This window comes from Mustelus asterias, chromosome 25, assembly GCF_964213995.1.
Source record: "Mustelus asterias chromosome 25, sMusAst1.hap1.1, whole genome shotgun sequence".
In the NCBI taxonomy this organism is placed as follows: Eukaryota; Metazoa; Chordata; class Chondrichthyes; order Carcharhiniformes; family Triakidae; genus Mustelus; species Mustelus asterias.
Genome location: NC_135825.1, coordinates 58,642,582 through 58,660,978, shown reverse-complemented (window position 1 = coordinate 58,660,978; position 18,397 = coordinate 58,642,582).

Genomic DNA, 18,397 nt, shown 5'->3' with positions numbered 1-18,397 from the left:
TTACTCTCTGGTTGATCCCTTTAGGAGTGAAAGTGGATGTGCAGAAGGTCTGAACATCTTTGTTTTGCGAAGGGAGCTTGAACAATGGAACATTGGTAGCCAGCTGGCACTCACAAGGTTGGTGCTGTAAAATGTTTATTTTTGCAGGTAGTTGAGAACCTTCCTCCTGAGGCTACTGATTGATATTGAATGTAGTGTCAGGATAGAATGAATGACTAAATAAGGGCAGAGTGAACACATCAACATTCAGCTGCTCAAACTTTCCACCAACACCGAGCACTCAGACGTGAGAAAGGAAGTGCGGAGAGTTGAAGAAATTCTTCATACAGACACTTAGCACGAGCGGCTTTAGAGACAGAAACTGGGAAATGGTTTGAAGAAGTTGTAAGTTGTTCAACTCCAGAACTTATGGATTCTTCTGCTTTTCATACTGAGCTGACGTCAGTAAAATTACAAGGAATGTAACAAACCAATCCGTTTTACACTCAGAATCTTCAGTATTTATGGGGTGAATGGTTTCACTATTTGAGGGAAGCTATAAAATACCTGTTGTTATACTTGTTACTGTCCAGTATTTTCTGTGTCAAATTTCTTCTTCTGCTCCAGGTACACGGTTCATATCAGGATGAGCGCGAAGAAATGGGGTTTTGACGAAACTGCCACAGAGCGAACTCATGAGAAACGAAGTATAAAAGGCAAGTGGATTAATTACAAGAGCGATCGAATCCCAACCCAAAACCAATCAGTGCCTGTAGAAAGCTAAGGAGGAATGGAGGACAATTGAAATTCGCCTCACGTCATCATCCTCTGTGTCCCAGTCTTTTTCTCAGTGCCAGTTCTACATCCTTTAATTTATTTTTAATTGACGGTCAGTAATTACCTTCCCACAGACCTCTATCTAAATGCTGTGTCACTGGGAATGGTTGAGGGATGAGAACATTGCAACTTTTACAGGAAAGTTAGATAAATATCTGAAGTAGTAGAATTTGTCAGTCAAACTGAAAGGGATGGAAATAGAGAATTGTGAGAGTGGGAAATGCATTGAGTGGAGTGAAAACAAAGTCAGTGTTAGTGCAGGGTGAGAGTGAGACATGGCTGTGATGGCACAATGATGTGGCTGAGTGAGCACTTTGGCTTTTCAGATGAGGATGTGAGGAAGTGTCTGGAGAGAGAGAAATGAATGGACGTGTAAGGGGTGTTGTTTTGTGGAGTTGTGCTGGGAAATGCTGGGAAAGTAAGAGTGTGAGTCTTGGCTCCTGAACAAGTTATGTCACACACTTTCCTGACCCCCTGCGGTCCTTGAACTTCTTGAAGCACTTTTCCCATGTTTGAGGGACCATAATGTGTGGGTTAGGTTGATTGGCCAGGTTAAAAATTGCCCCTTAGAGTCCTGTGATGCGTAGGTTAGTGGGGTTAGCGGGTAAATATGTGGGGGTAGGGCCTGGGTGGGATTGTGGTCGGTGCAGACTCGATGGGCCGAATGGCCTCCTTCTGCACTGTGGGGCTTCTATGATTTCTATGATGATAATGCTCCTGCTCACTTTCTCGGCCACTTCCATTGATGCTGCTGGTTTTACGAGGCTGGCCTTTTCCTTCCGTTCTGGGCAAATACGACCTCATTTCAATCACCAGATTCCACAGCAAGAGCTCCATCTGAGTGTCTGAGCCATGCGGGATGTGAGGGGAAATGTGGACACAGCCTTTCCAGTTCTCCTCTCCATTCCTGTGGTTGCTGAAGCCTCAGGAGAGGATTGTACAATTCAGCCATCAGAACCTCTGGCTGGTCAAACGTTATCCAGCTGATGCAGATCTCAGCAATGACCTGCTATGAAATCCAGACCCTCTTGAGAAATGTTTCCTTTCACAGATTCAGTGAATCAATCCCAGACTCAGAATCAGGGTGCTAATGCCTTGGTTGAATTAAATGTGTTAAATGCTGCCATTCTCACCTCAGAGACACAATCGAGAATCCCAATTCATTTCAAGAATAAGGACAACCCTCCTTTAATTTAGTGAATCATAATTTTCCCAAACACTGGGCTGGATGTTGAGGTAGAATTCTCATCAGATTATTGTTCACCAACAGTGTAATAACAGGAAAACTACAGACACTCCATCTGTTGCAAATACATCTCCAGCAAGTGTCACACTTATAGCTCAAGCTGGTTTCACTATTCACGTTGGAATTCTTGGCTAATATTTCATCAGTTGATTTAAGTCACTATTCCCATACCATTGATTCCACCATCTTTGACCTCAGTACTACTTGGTTACTTCCCAGCATTCTGTGCAGTATATTTGAATGAGAATCATCCCCCTTGTAAACTGGTACAGGTACTGGATCCCTTATCCTGCGTCCCAGAAACAGGAGGGTCTCAAAAACCGGTTACACTTGATGCTGACGCCACATGATCCAATTTGGAATTGACGCGCAGAGTAATTTGTCAAGTCCCAGATTCCCATATCCATAACCAGCACACGCAGTTTAACCATTGCTCGAACATGTCTCTCTCTCTGCATAATTCTAGACTTTATTACTTCTGTTTTTTTGTCAAAAGTCCTGCCGCTGGCAGGATCACCAAGACAAAAGTCATTGACTAAAAAGCAGAAAGTAGAGTTACTAATGCGTTTGGAGAAAGGCACCTCAGGGAAAAGGTTAAGCAAATAGAATGGTGTTGGTACATCAACCAGAACAAAGAACAAAGAACAGTACAGCACAGGAAACAGGCCCTTTGGCCCTCCAAGCCTGTGCCGCTCCTTGGTCCAACTAGACTATTCGTTTGTATCCCTCCATTCCCAGGCTGCTCATGTGACTATCCAGGTAAGTCTTAAACGATGTCAGCGTGTCTGCCTCCACCACCCTACTTGGCAGCGCATTCCAGGCCCCCACCACCCTCTGTGTAAAAAACATCCTTCCAATATCTGAGTTATACTTCGCCCCTCTCACCTTGAGCCTGTGACACCTCGTGATCGTCACTTCTGATCTGGGAAAAAGCTTCCCACCATTCACCCTATCTATCCCCTTCATAATCTTGTATACCTCTATTAGATCGCCCCTCATTCTCTGTCTTTCCAGGGAGAACAACACCAGTTTACCCAATCTCTCCTCATAGCTAAGACCCTCCATACTAGGCAACATCCTGGTAAACATTCTCTGCACTCTCTCTAATGCCTCCACGTCCTTCTGGTAGTGTGGCGACCAGAACTAGAAGCAACACTCCAAATGTGGCCTAACCAGCGTTCTATACAGCTGCAACATCAGACTCCAGCTTTTATACTCTATACCCCGTCCTATAAAGGCAAGCATACCATATACCTTCTTCACCACCTTCTCCACCTGTGCTGCCACCTTCAAGGATTTGTGGACTTGCACACATAGGTCCCTCTGTGTTTCTATACTCTTGGTGGCTCTGCCATTTATTGTACAACTCTTCCCTACATTATTTCTTCCAAAATGCATCACTTCGTATTTATCTGGATTAAATTCCATCTGCCACCTCTCTGCCCAATTTTCCAGCCTATCTACATCTTGCTGTATTGTCCGACAATGTTCATCGCTATCCACAAGTCCAGCCATCTTTGTGTCATCCGCAAACTTGCTGATAACACCAGTCACACCTTCTTCCAAATCATTTATATATATCACAAATAGCAGATGTCCCAGTACAGAGCCCTGCGGAACACCACTAGTCACAGACCTCCAGCCAGAAAAAGACCCTTCGACTGCTACCCTCTGTCTCCTATGGCCAAGCCAGTTCTCCACCCATCTAGCCACTTCTCCTTGTATCCCATGAGCCTTAACCTTCTTAACCAACCTGCCATGTGGGACTTTGTCAAATGCCTTACTGAAATCCATATAGACGATATCCACGGCTCTTCGCGGACTTACCCTCGAACATCCTCTTCCAATCAACATCCACCAAATCCTGCCTAATCCGGCTACAGCTAGCCTTCCTCCAATTTAGCACCCTGCCCGTAGGACAACACTCGTCCTTGTCCATTACTATCCTAAAGTTAACAGAGTTGTGGTCACTATTTGCCACATGTTCCCCTACCGAAACTTTGATGACCTGACCGGGCTCATTTCCCAGAACTAGGTCCAGTATAGCCCCCTCTCTAGTCGGGCTATCTACATACTGTTCCAAAGAACCTTCCAGTATGCATTTTACAAATTCCTCCCCGTCCAGAACCCCAGCTCTAAGCACTTTCCAGTCTATACCAGGGAAAGTAAAGTCCCCCACTACAACAACAAGTGGGGCGGCACGGTAGCGCAGTGGGGCGGCACGGTAGCGCAGTGGGGCGGCACGGTAGCGCAGTGGTTAGCACTGCTGCTTCACAGCTCCAGGGTCCCGGGTTCGATTCCCGGCTCGGGTCACTGTCTGTGTGGAGTTTGCACATTCTCCTCGTGTCTGCGTGGGTTTCCTCTGGGTGCTCCGGTTTCCTCCCACAGTCCAAAGATGTGAGTGTTAGGTTGATTGGCCAGGTTAAAAATTGCCCCTTAGAATACTAACATGCGTAGGTTAGAGGGATTAGCGGGTAAATATGTGGGGGTAGGGCCTGGGTGGGATTGTGGTCGGTGCAGACTCGATGGGCTGAATGGCCTCCTTCTGCACTGTAGGGTTTCTATGATTTCTATAATTTCTAACAACCCTATTTTTTCTGCACATATCCAGAATCTCCTGACATATCCTTTCCTCCACTTCCTGTGGGCTGTTGGGTGGTCTGTAGTACACCCCCAGCATAGTGACTGCACCCTTCCTGTTTCTGAGTTCCACCCACAGTGACTCAGTACACGACCCCTCTAAGTTTTCTACCCTCTGCACCGCGGTAATATGCTCCCTAATTAATACCGCTACTCCCCCACCTTTTGTAGCCCCTTCTCTGTCTCGCCTAAAACACTTATACCCTGGAATATTCAGCTGCCAGTCCTGTCCTTCTTTTAACCAAGTCTCCGTCACCGCAACCACATCCAAATTCCGTTTATGATCATTTATGATCTGAAGAAGCAAATGGAGAAATTAAATGTTATTCTGACAGTCATGTGCCCAAATTAATGGATAATAGGAAAACCCTCCATCAGTCAAAGACTGTCCATGTAGACAAAGTGTTATTAGAGTGAATCAGACACTGTCAGAGTGCAACATATCCATTGGATCACTTCATTACCATGGCCTAAGCGAAAGTGTTCCATAAAGAACTGGGCCAAACAACACCATGTTATTGAGTGTCAGGGTGGCAGAACAAGTTTACAAACTGCCATGGTGTGTGTGTGCTGAAAGTATATGGTGAAGAAACCTTCGCTGATCATGAAGCTGCAGAGACATACTTGGATGAATTTTCCATGATAATATTGGAAGAAGGTGAAAGAGCAGGGCATATATACATGTGTTATTGGTAACAGTCAGAAGTGTATGTTTTTCAAAGGGATCAGAGTCTTCCCTGTTGTTTACAAGGCCAATCAATCAGTGCACGTGGATGACTCAACCAATTTTCCTTGATTGGTCCGAGAGCCATCTTGTCCCTGAAGCCAGGGCTCAGTGTTGCTCTCTGTGGGTTCCTGAGAGCTGCATGGTTATTTTGTCCTCATCAGGAGAATTGCTTTCAGAATTTATTTTCTGCCCAAATGTACGTCCCCCATTCAGTGCAAGGATCAATGCATTTTCCGGGCAATCGTGACCAGATACAAGGCTGAATTCATGCACTAACTGTTTATTGCATTGAACAGAGGCTTGGGTGGGAGGGAATTCCAAGAAGTATTCCTGGACAATGCACTCTGCAGTGCTGCCAAGGCCTGAGCCAATGTACCCCAAGGTAGTTTGATCAATGGATGGTGCAACCTGAAGCCATTTACCATGTTCCTAACTAGTGATGGTGAAATTAAACCATATCACCTTGATATGCTCTTCCCCACTGCCTCACAGCACGGAAACTCCTTCAACCTCTGATGAGGAACAAGAGGAGCAGCAATGCTGAAACCAATAGGAACAGCAGCTTTCCCTGAAACCAGGGCTCGTTGTCAGTCTCTGGGACGTCCTGCGAGCTGCAAGGTTATTTTACTCCTTGATAATTGTGCTGCACACCCTGTTGTGGAAATCCCAGTTCACCCCAGTCCAACGCCGGCATCTCCACATCGTGGAAATCCTCACCAGGGACAATGTTTTTGGAATTCAGTTGCCGCTGAAATGTACGTCCCTCATCCAGCCAATGGGCCAAGGGTTTCTGTGGCCATTCAAGACCATTCAAGAAGCTGATCCCAATGGATGAACTTGTTGGATTTTTATGAAGATGTGACTAGTGCGGTTGATGGAGGGGAACCGGTGGATGCGGTGTTTTTGGATTTCCAAAAGGTGTTTGATAAGGTGCCTCACAAAAGGTTGCTGAAGAAGATTGGGTCACACGGAGTTGGGGGTAGGGTGTTAGCGTGGATTGGGGATTGGCTATCCAACAGGAAGCAAAGAGTCGGAATAAATGGGTGCTTTTCTGGTTGGCGGATGGTAACTAGTGGCGTGCCGCAGGGATCGGTACTGGGGCCTCAACTATTTACCATTTATATAGACGATCTGGAGGAGGGGACTGAGTGTAGGGTAACAAAGTTTGCAGACGACACAAAGATAAGTGGAAAAGTGAATCGTGTGGAGGTCGTAGAAGGTCTGCAGAGAGATTTGGACAGGCTGAGTGAGTGGATGAGGATCTGGCAGATGGAGTATAACGTTAACAAATGCGAGGTTATTCATTTTGGAGGAAATAATAGCAAATTGGATCATCTAAATGGAAAAAAATTACAACATGCTGCTGTGCAAAGGGCCCTGGGGGTCCTTGTGCATGAGACGCAAAAACCCAGTCTGCAGGTGCAACAGGTGATCAAGAAGGCAAATGGGATATTGGCCTATATCGCAAGGTGGATAGAATATAAAAGCAGAGATGTCTTGCTGCATCTGTACAGGGCATTGGTGAGGCCGCAGCTGGAATACTGTGTGCAGTATTGGCCCCCTTATTTGCAGAAGGATATATTGGCCTTGGAGGGAGTGCAGAGAAGGTTCACCAGGTTGATACCAGAGATGAGGGGTGTTGATTATGAGGAGAGACTGAGCAGATTGGGTTTGTACTCATTGGAATTTAGAAGGCTGAGGGGGGATCTTATAGAGATTTATAAGATAATGAAGGGGCTGGATAGGGTAGAGGTGGAGAGATTCTTTCCACTTAGAAAGGAAGCTAGAACTAGAGGGCACAGCCTCAAAATAAAGGGGGGTCAGTTTAGGACAGAGTTGAGGAGGAACTTCTTCTCTCAGAGGGTGGTGAATCTCTGGAATTCTCTGCCCACTGAAGTGGTGAAGGCTACCTCGTTGAATATGTTTAAATCACGGATAGATGGATTCCTGATTGGTAAGGGAATTAGGGGTTATAGAGATCAGGCGGGGAAGTGGAACTGATCCACTTCAGATCAGCCATGATCTTATTGAATGGAGGGGCAGGCTCGAGGGGCTAGATGGCCTACTCCTGCTCCTATTTCTTATGGTAATCCTAGTACCAGACAGATCAGGCAAAAGAAAAACAGAGAGCAAGGGAAGTCCAGATTAAACTGCATTTATTTCAATGCAAGAGGCCTGACGGGCAAGGCAGATGAACTCAGGGCATGGATGGGTACATGGGACTGGGATATTATAGCAGTTACTGAATCATGGCTAAGGGAGGGACAGGACTGGCAGCTCAATGTTCCCGGGTACAGATGCTATAGGAAAGATAGAACAGGAGGTAAGAGAAGAGGGGAGTTGCATTTTTGATTCGGGAAAACATCACGGCCGTACTGAGAGGGGATATATCCAAGGGTTCGGCCACTGAGTCTATATGGATAGAACTGAGAAATAAGAAGGGGGAAATCACTTTGATAGGGATGCACTATAGGCCCCCAAATAGTTGGTGGGAAATTGAGGAGCAAATATGTAAGGAGATTACAGATAGCTCCAAGAAAAATAGGGTGGTAATAGTCGGAGATATTAACTTTCCCAACATTGACTGGGACAGCCATAGTATTAGAGGGTTGGGTGGAGAGAAATTTGTTGAGTGTATTCAGGAGGAATTTCTCATTCTGTCTGTGAATGGCCCGACTAGAGAGGGGGCAAAACTTGACCTCCTCTTGGGAAATAAGGAAGGGCAGGTGACCGAAGTGTTAGTGAATTAGTGGGACCAGTGACCATAATTCTAATAGTTTTGAGATAGCCATGGAGAATGGTAGGTCTGGCCCAAAAGTTAAAATTCTAAATTGGGGCAAGGCCAATTTTGATGGTATCAGGCAGGAACTTTCAAAAGTTAATTGGGGGAGTCTGTGGGAAGACAAAGGGACGTCTGGTAAGTGGCACGCTTTCAAAAGTGTGTTAACCAGGATTCAGGGTAAGCACATTCCTCTTAGAGTGAAAGGCAAGGCTGGCAGAAGTAGGGAACCCTGGGTGACTCGGGATATTGAGGCCCTGGTCAAGAAGTAGAAAGAGGCACATGACATGCATGGGCAGCTGGGCTCAAGTGAATCCCTTAAAGAGTATCGGGGATAGGAGTAGAGTTAATCACAGAAGATTCACAGAAACCCTACAGTACAGAAAGAGGCCATTTGGCCCATCGCGTCTGCACTGACCACAATCCCACCCAGGCCCTGCCCCCATATCCCTACATATTTACCCACTAATTCCTCTAACCTACACATCTCAGGACAGGAAGGGCAATTTTTAGCATGGCCAATCAACCTAACCCGCACATCTTTGGAGGAAACAGGAGCACCCGGAGGAAACCCACGCAGACATGAGCAGAATGTGCAAACTCCACACAGACAGTGACCCAAGCCGGGAATTGAACCCAAGTCCCTGGAGCTGTGAAGCAGCAGTGCTAACCACCGTGCTACCGTGCCGCCCAAGTTAAGAGAGAAATCAGGAGGGCAAAAAGGGAACATGAGATTGTTTTAGCAGATAAGGCAAAGGAGAACCCAAAGAGCTTCTACAAATACATAAAGGGCAAAAGAGTAACAAGGGAGAGAGTCGGGCCTCTTAAGGATCAACAAGGTCATCTATGTGCGGATCTACAAAGGATGGGTGAGATCCTAAACAAATATTTCTCACCAGTATTTACTTTTGAGAAAAGCATGGATGTGAGGGAACTTGGGGAAATAAATAGTGATGTCTTGAGGAGTGTACATATTACAGAGAAGGAGGTGCTGGAAGTCTTAAAGCGCATCAAGGTAGATAAATCCCCAGGACCTGATGAAGTGTATCCCAGGGCATTGTGGGAAGCTAGGGAGGAAATTGCATGTCCCCCAGCAGAGATATCTGGATCATTGACAGTCACGGGTGAGGTGCCTGAAGATTGGAGAGTGGCAAATGGTGTGCCGTTGTTTAAAAAGGGCTGCAGGGAAAAGCCTGGGAACTACAGGCAGTGAGCCTCTCATCTGTGGCGGTAAGTTGTTGGAAGGTATTTTGAGAGACAGGATCTACAGGTATTTAAAGACGCAAGGACTGATTAGGGACAGTCAGCGTGGCTTTGTGAGTGGAAAATCATGTCTCACAAATTTGATTGAGTTTTTTGAAGGGGTAACCAAGAAGGTAGATGAGGGCAGTGCAGTTGATGTTGTCTACATGGACTTTAGCAAGGCCTTTGACAGGGTACCGCATGGTAGGTTGTTGCATAAGGTTAAATTTCACGGGATCCAGGGTGACGTATCTAAATGGATACAAAATTGGCTTCTTGACAGAAGCCAGAGGGTGATTGCAGGGGATTGTTTTTCAAACTGGAGGCCTGTGACCAGCCTCAGGGATCAGTGCTGGGCCCACTGTTGTTTGTCATTTATATTAATAATTTGGATGAGAATATAGGAGGCATGGTTAGTAAGTTTGCAGATGACACCAAGATTGGTGGCATAGTGGACACTGAAGAAGGTTATCTCCGATTGCAACGGGATCTTGATCAATTGGGCCAGTGGGCTGACGAATGGCAGATGTAGTTTAATTTAGAAAAATGCGAGGTGATGCATTTTGGTAGATTGAACCAGGGCAGGACTTACTCAGTTAACGGTAGGGCACTGGGGAGAGTTACAGAACAAAGAGATCTAGGAGTACATGTTCATAGCTCCTTGAAAGTGGAGTCACAGGTGGACAAAGTGGTGAAGAAGGCATTCAGCACGCTTGGTTTCATCGGTCAGAACATTGAATACAGGAGTTGGGACGTCTTGTTGAAGTTGTACAAGGCATTGGTAAGGCCACATTTGGAATACTGTGTACAGTTCTGGTACAGAAAGGATATTATTAAACTAGAAAAAGTGCAGAAGAGATTTACTAGGATGCTACCGGGACTTGATGGTTTGAGTTATAAGGAGAGGCTGGATAGACTGGGACTTTTTTCTCTGGAGCATAGAAGGTTGAGGGGTGATCTTATAGAGGTCTATAAAAATAATGAGGGGCACAGATCAGCTAAATAGTCAATATCTTTTCCCAAAGGTAGGGGAGTCTAAAACTAGAGGGCATTGGTTTAAGGTGAGAGGGGAGAGATACAAAAATGTCCAGAGGGGCAATTTTTTCACACAGAGGTTGGTGAGTGTCTGGACCAAGCTGCCAGAAGTAGTAGTAGAGGCGGGTACAATTTTATCTTTTAAAAAGCATTTAGACAGTTACATGGGTAAAATGGGTACAGAGAGATATGTGCCAAATGCGGGCAATTGGGATTAGCTTTGGGGTTTTAAAAAATGGACAAGTTAGGCCGAAGGGCCTGTTTCCATGCTGTCAACTTCTATGACTCTATGACTAAGAAAGTGCATTGTGGGCGCCATGGCACATGGCCAATCCACTTCAGCTGCACACTTCTGGACACTAAGGAGCAATTTACCATGGTCAATCCAGCTAACATACATAACTTTGGATGCTAAGCGGTAATTTTGCATGGCCCAATCCATCTAACCTGCACAGCTTTGGACACTAAGGGGTAACTTAGCTTGGTAAATCCATCTAACCCACACATCTTTGGATAATATGGGGCAATTTAGCATGGCCAATCCACCTAACCTGCACATTTTTGGACACTGAGGGGCAACTTAGCATGGTAAATCCAGGGACCCGGCTTCGATTCCTGGCTTGGGTCACTGTCTCTGTGCAGAGTCTGCACGTTCTCTCCCTTGTGTCTACATGGGTTTCCTCCGGATGCTCCGGTTTCTTCCCACAGTCCAAAAGGCGTGCTGGTTCGGTGCATGGGCAGTGCTAAATTCTCCCTCAGTGTACCCGAACAGGCGCCGGAGTGTGGGCCACTAGGGGATTTTCACAGTTATTAAGTAGTTAATGTAAGTCAACTTGTGACACTAATAAATAAACTTTAAACTGGATGAGGAAGCGGAGGGATGGGTTGGTAAGTTTGCCGACGACACGAAGGTTGGTGGGGTTGTGGATAGTCTGGAGGGATGTCAGAAGTTACAGAGGGACATAGATAGGATGCAAGACTGGGCAGACAAGTGGCAAATGGACTTCAACGCAGATAAATGCGTCGTGGTCCATTTTGGTCGGTCAAATGGGATGAAGGAGTACAATATAAAGGGAAATTAGTACTGTAGAGGATCAGAAGGACCTTGGGGTCCGGGTCCATAGGACTCTGAAATCGGCCCCGCAAGTGGAGGAGGTGGTTAAGAAGGCGTACGGTGTGCTGACCTTTATCAATCGAGGGATTGAGTTTAGGAGTCCGGGGATAATGATGCAGCTTTATAAGACCCTTGTCAGACCCCACTTGGAGTACTGTGCTCAGTTCTGGTCGCCTCACTATAGGAAGGATGTGGAAAAGATTGAAAGGGTGCAGAGGAGATTTACAAGGATGTTGCCTGGATTGAGTGGCATGCCTTATGAGGATAGGCTGAGGGAGCTCGGTCTTTTCTCCTTGGAGAGACGAAGGATGAGAGGAGACCTATTAGAGGTGTATAAGATGTTGAGAGGCATAGATCGGGTGGACTCTCAGAGGCTTTTTCCCAGGGTGGAAATGTCTGCTACGAGAGGACACAGGTTTAGGGTGCTGGGGGGTAGGTACAGGGGAGATGTTAGGGGGAAGTTTTTCACACAGAGGGTGGTGGGCGAGTGGAATCGGCTGCCGTCAGTGGTGTTGGAGGCAAACTCAATAGGGTCTTTTAAGAGACTCCTGGATGAGTACATGGAGCTTGATAGGATGGAGGATTATAGGTAGGTCCAGAAGGTAGGGATGTGTTTGGCACAACTTGTGGTCCGAAGGGCCTGTTTGTGCTGTAGTGTTTCTATGTTTCTATGTTTACTGAGGAAGACTGTAACAAAATACCAGGAGGACATGAATAAATTCACAGAATGTGCATATAATAGGCAAAAATAAATAAACATGGATAAAATAGGAGGAAGTACCTTTCGGCAGGAAGGGTAGGTAATTTATTACTGGAATGCATGAGTCTGGGAGGGATGAAGGAACTAAGGAATGTTGGAATGCAATTATGTCAACCATTAAAAGTTCTTCCCCAGGTTAACACAGTCTATAAAAAAGAACACAAATCATTTATTTCTCGAGGGTGAGACCAGAAAGGTATGTTAAACCAGTCTTGAACTTGGGTCAAGCTACACTTCTAAGAACTGTGCACAGTTCGGGTCACGACATTATTAAAAAAAATGACACAGGCACTGGAGTGGGTGCAAAGAAGATTTACAAGCACAATACTGGGAATGTGTGGGTACACATATCAGGGAAGGGCTGATAGGCTTCTTACTCCAAAAAGAAGGCCAGACATGAACTTCTGGGGATCTTTTCCTTTAAAAGGATTTTGTTGCTCACAGAATTCCACCTAACGTACAGATCTTTGGACATTAAGGGGCAATTTAGCATGGGAAAGCCACCTAACTTGCTCATCTTTGGAGACTAAGGGGCAATTTACCATGGCCAATCCACCTAACCTACCGATCTTTGAACATTAAGGGGCAATTTAGCATGGCCAATCCACCGAACATGCACAGCTGGGCTGCGGTAGGAAATCCACACAGAACGTGCAAGCTCTACATAGGCAATCACCCAAGGCCGGAATCCCTGGTGCTTTGAGGCAGCAGTGCTAACCACTGTGCCACTTGTATTAAATGGTGGAACAAGCCCGAGGGGTGAAATTGCTTCGACTTGCTCCTAGTTCTTGTGATTGTGATCCCAGCAAGCAACCAGTCCCCTACCTGAATACTGATCCATGGGAAATATTGCAGATTGATTACCCAGGTTTATTACCTGCAGCAAGAGGAGAGATATTGCTGTCATTATTGATGTGCTTATATTGTGATTAAAGTTTTCCCAGTTAGCAAAGTGAAAGAGGCAGTGGGGCCTCTGCTGTTTGCGATATGTATAAATGAGTAGGATGAAAATGTAGATGGGTGGGTTTGCAGACGATACAAAGATAGGTGGAGTTGTGAATAATGCAGAAGGTTGTCAAAGGATACGATGGGATATAGATCAGTTGCAGATACGGGCGGAGAAATGGCAGATGGAGTTTAATCCGGGCAAGTGTGAGGTGCTGCACTTTGGGACATCAAATGTTCAGCATACAGTTAATGGCAGGACCCTGAACAGCATTTATGTACAGAGGGATCTTGGGGTTCAAGTCCATAGCTCCCTAAAAGTGGCCACACAATTAGATAGGGTGGTAAAAAAGGCATACGGCACACTTGCTTTTATTGGTCAGGGCATTGAGTACAAGAGTCAGGATGTCATGTTGCAGCTTTATAAAACTTTGGTTAGGCTGCACTTCGAGTATTGTGTTCAATTCTGGACGCCACATTACAGGAAGCATGTGGAGGCTTTGGAGAGGATGCAGAAGAGGTTTACAGGATGCTGCCTGGATTAGAGGGGATGAACTATAAGGAGAGGCTGGACAAACTAGAGTTGTTTTCTCTGGAGCGGTAAAGGCTGAATGAAGACTTGATAGAAGTCTATCAAATGAGGAGAGGCAGAGATAGGATTGACAGTCAGAATCTTTTTCCCAGAGTTGAAATGTCTAATACTTGGGGGCGTCCCCTCCTTCCCCCATTGCTTCACCCCTTCCTCCCTCCTTTGCCTCCTCCCCCCTCCTTCACCCCTTTCCCCTCCTTCTCACCTTCCCCTCCCTTTCAGCCCTCCACTTCACCTCTTTGCCCCTCTCCTCTGCCCCCACTGTGACCCTCCCCCCTGCCCCCGCCCCCGGCTACAAGAGCAGGTCAGGGGTTTGGAGTACTGCAGTGAGTAACTCACCTTCTGACTCCCCAAAGACTGTCCATCATCTACAAGGCACAAGACATATGAACATAAGAAATAGGAGCAGGAGCAGGTCATCTAGCCCCTCGAGCCTGCCCCGCCTTTCAATATGATCATGGCTGATCTGATAGTGGTTTAGTTCCACTTACCCGCCCGCTCCCCATAACCCTTAATTCCCTTATTGATCAGAAATCTATCTGCCTGTGACTTACACATATTTAACGAGGTAGCCTCCACTGCTTCAATGGGCAGAGAATTCCAGAGATTCACTACCAAGAACAAAGAACAAAGAACAAAGAACAGTACAGCACAGGAAACAGGCCCTTCGGCCCTCCAAGCCTGTGCCGCTCCTTGGTCCAACTAGACCAATCGTTTGTATCCCTCCATTCCCAGGCTGCTCATGTGACTATCCAGGTAAGTCTTAAACGATGTCAGCGTGCCTGCCTCCACCACCCTACTTGGCAGCGCATTCCAGGCCCCCACCACCCTCTGTGTAAAAAACGTCCCTCTGATGTCTGAGTTATACTTCGCCCCTCTCAGCTTGAGCCCGTGAGCCCTCCGACCTGGGATAAAGCTTCCCACTGTTCACCCTATCTATACCCTTCATAATCTTGTATACCTCTATTAGATCTCCCCTCATTCTCCGTCTTTCCAAGGAGAACAACCCCAGTCTACCCAATCTCTCCTCATAGCTAAGACCCTCCATACCAGGCAACATCCTGGTAAACCTTCTCTGCACTCTCTCCAATGCCTCCACGTCCTTCTGGTAGTGCGGCGACCAGAACTGGACGCAGTACTCCAAATGTGGCCTAACCAGCGTTCTATACAGCTGCATCATCAGACTCCAGCTTTTATACTCGATACCCCGTCCTATAAAGGCAAGCATACCATATGCCTTCTTCACCACCTTCTCCACCTGTGTTGCCACCTTCAAGGATTTGTGGACTTGCACACCTAGGTCCCTCTGTGTTTCTATACTCCTGATGACTCTGCCATTTATTGTATAACTCCTCCCTACATTATTCCTTCCAAAATGCATCACTTCGCATTTATCTGGATTAAATTCCATCTGCCACCTCTCCGCCCAATTTTCCAGCCTATCTATATCCTGCTGTATTGCCCGACAATGCTCTTCGCTATCCGCAATTCCAGCCATCTTCGTGTCATCCGCAAACTTGCTGATTACACCAGTTACACCTTCTTCCAAATCATTTATATATATCACAAATAGCAGAGGTCCCAGTACAGAGCCCTGCGGAACACCACTGGTCACAGACCTCCAGCCGGAAAAAGACCCTTCGACCACTACCCTCTGTCTCCTATGGCCAAGCCAGTTCTCCACCCATCTAGCCACTTCTCCTTGTATCCCATGAGCCTTAACCTTCTTAACCAACCTGCCATGTGGGACTTTGTCAAATGCCTTACTGAAATCCATATAGACGGCATCCACGGCCCTTCCTTCATCAACCGTTTTTGTCACTTCCTCAAAAAACTCCACCAAATTTGTAAGGCACAACCTCCCTCTTACAAAACCGGTTGTTGCTTCAATTAATGCACATTTCGTTAAAAAGAAGATAGAAAGTTGATTCAAAAACAGGAGATAGACAGCGGGAGTGAATTAATTTTCTTCACCAGCACGAGGTGTAAACAGTGATGCCCTCCAGAGGTCAGTGTTGAGACGAATGTCCCTCTGATACCACACAGATATAAATGATCCAGACCTCTGTGCAACACCACAATTTGCAGAAAGAGACAAGAATGGGGAATGTTGTTAGGAGAAGATTCCTGGGTTTCAATAGGGCAGAAAGATGATAAAATGTAATGTAAAAACAATGAGGTGACAGGGTTTGAGAGGAAGAGTGAGGACAATAATATATATATATATACAAGAAATTTTGCACTATCTGAACACCCTACAAACTGGAATTTCTGATGTTCTCCTGATACGAATCGTCACTTTACCAACTGGAAGCAACTACAAAGTTATCCAGAACCTGTATATGGGCGGCATGGTGGCACAGTGGTTAGCACTGCTGCCTCACAGCACCTGGGACCTGGGGTGGCACAGTGGTTGGCACTGCTGTCTCACAGTGCCAGGGACCCGGGTTCAATTCCCAGCTTGGGTCACGGTCTGTGCGGAGTCTGCACATTCTCCCCATGTCTGTGTGGGTTTTTTCCAGGTGATCTGGTTTCCCCTCTCAGTCCAAAAGATCTGCTGGCTAAGTGCATTGGCCATGCTAAATTCCCCCCCCAAACAGGCGCCAGAGTGTGGCGACTAGGGGGATTTTCATTGTAGTGTTAATGTAAGCCTACTTGTAATAAATAAATGTACTCTTTTATACTTTAAATGATGTTTTTAACAACTCAAATCTTGAGCAATGCTTATTTTAAATGCTTCACCTTCAGTCACATCAGCCTGAACTCTGGAATATATCGCTGTGCCTCACTCTCATCATTTCTGATACTCCATAAAGCTTACCTCTTTTACCCAGTTTTTTGGTTGCATCCTAATGTTTCCTATTGTGGCACAGTGTCTTATTTTGTTTTCCAATGCCTTGGGGAAGCACCTTGGGCCGTTTTATTATATTAAAGGTGCTAGATAAAGCAAGTTGTTGTTTTAAGAATCAGTAACTGAAGAAAATACAGCGCAAGAATATTGGAAGAAGTTGAAGTTTATTTTTAAATGCAGATGGTTGTAAGGACATGGGATAAGCCTACCAACAATAGAAATAAATTTAACATTGAGGTAAACAAATTATATGAAATAGTAAAGCTTACTGGGTAAATGGATGCAGTGGCCTAATGGTATTGTCACTGGGACTAGTAAACTAAAGACAGGGTAATATCTGGGGACTCAGGTTCAAACCCCACCATAGCAGAGGATGAAATTTGAATTTAATTTTTAAAAATCTGATGATGGCCATGGACCATTGTTGATTGTTGTAAACACCCACCTCGTTCGCTAATGTCCTTTAGGGAAGGAAATCTGCAATCTTTACCTGGTCTGACCTATATGTGACTCCAGAGCCACAGCAATGTGGTTGATTCTTAGCTGCCTCCTCAAGGGCAACTAGGGATGGACAATAAATGCTGGCCCAGCCAGAGATACCCACGTCCCATAGAAGAATAAATTTTAAAAATGGGAAAAGGTAGGAGAATGGATGGATCTTTCAGAGAGCCAGTATTGGCACAGTGGTCTGAATGGCCTCCCTCATTACTGTAAAATGCTGAGATTCTCAACCGTCTACTGTTGAAACTATTGAAGTGTTTTAGTCATGTGAGAATAATGGATCAGCTAATATCTGAACAGTATCTTAGTGTAAAGACAGGTTTCAGAATCACCATGTCGGAATGGAATTTATTTTCTGAAATCTCCAACTAGGTAGTAAAATATTGTGTGGGGCGGCTGGTGACCCAAGAGTTAATGAGAAACTGTTTTAATTGTGATTTATAGCTTCTGTAGAAGAATAGAAACGGCTGGTGCTTAACCTTCTCCGAATCGATGTATCAGGTTAATTTAGATGAATGGGGGGTTGGCTGATTGGTGCTGATGCTCAGCCTTTCAATGCTCCTGATCTTCTAACCTTTCAGGGTTATGGTTTAAGACTGGAGCAATGGCCTATCAGCTGGTGGGCAGGTAATTCGAGCAACATCATGCTAACGTTTTACATTAAAGAATCATTTTCTCTCCAGAATAATGTATTATCCGATAAATAATTGCAATTTTTAAAAAGTAGGAAAGGGCATATTGCATTTGGGACAACAGAATGGAATCCCAAGTGTGACGATGCTGTGCCTTTAAGATATGTATTTATACCTAGTTTTTTGTGAAGGGAATGTTTTAAACTTCAGCTCTGATTATGGTACCAATTTGTCTGCTCCAGGCAACCCACCTGCTGAGAATGTAGAAGAATAATTGCTCCAAGATGTTGGGGTGTTTGTTTTAATCTGATCTAATGCAGTTCTGTTTATTTTTTGGGTTGTCCTCTAGGTTTCAGAGTAGGGTTTAATTAGATTGATTGACAAGAATGTACCATGTGCTAATGGGAGGAGCTAGGGTTACAGAAGGAAAAGCAAGCAGTTTATCTTTGGGTTTGAAAGGAACAGCAGCTCTTTTCTCTCTCTCTCTCTCTCTCTGGAGATTGAAGTCTGAGACCTGCTA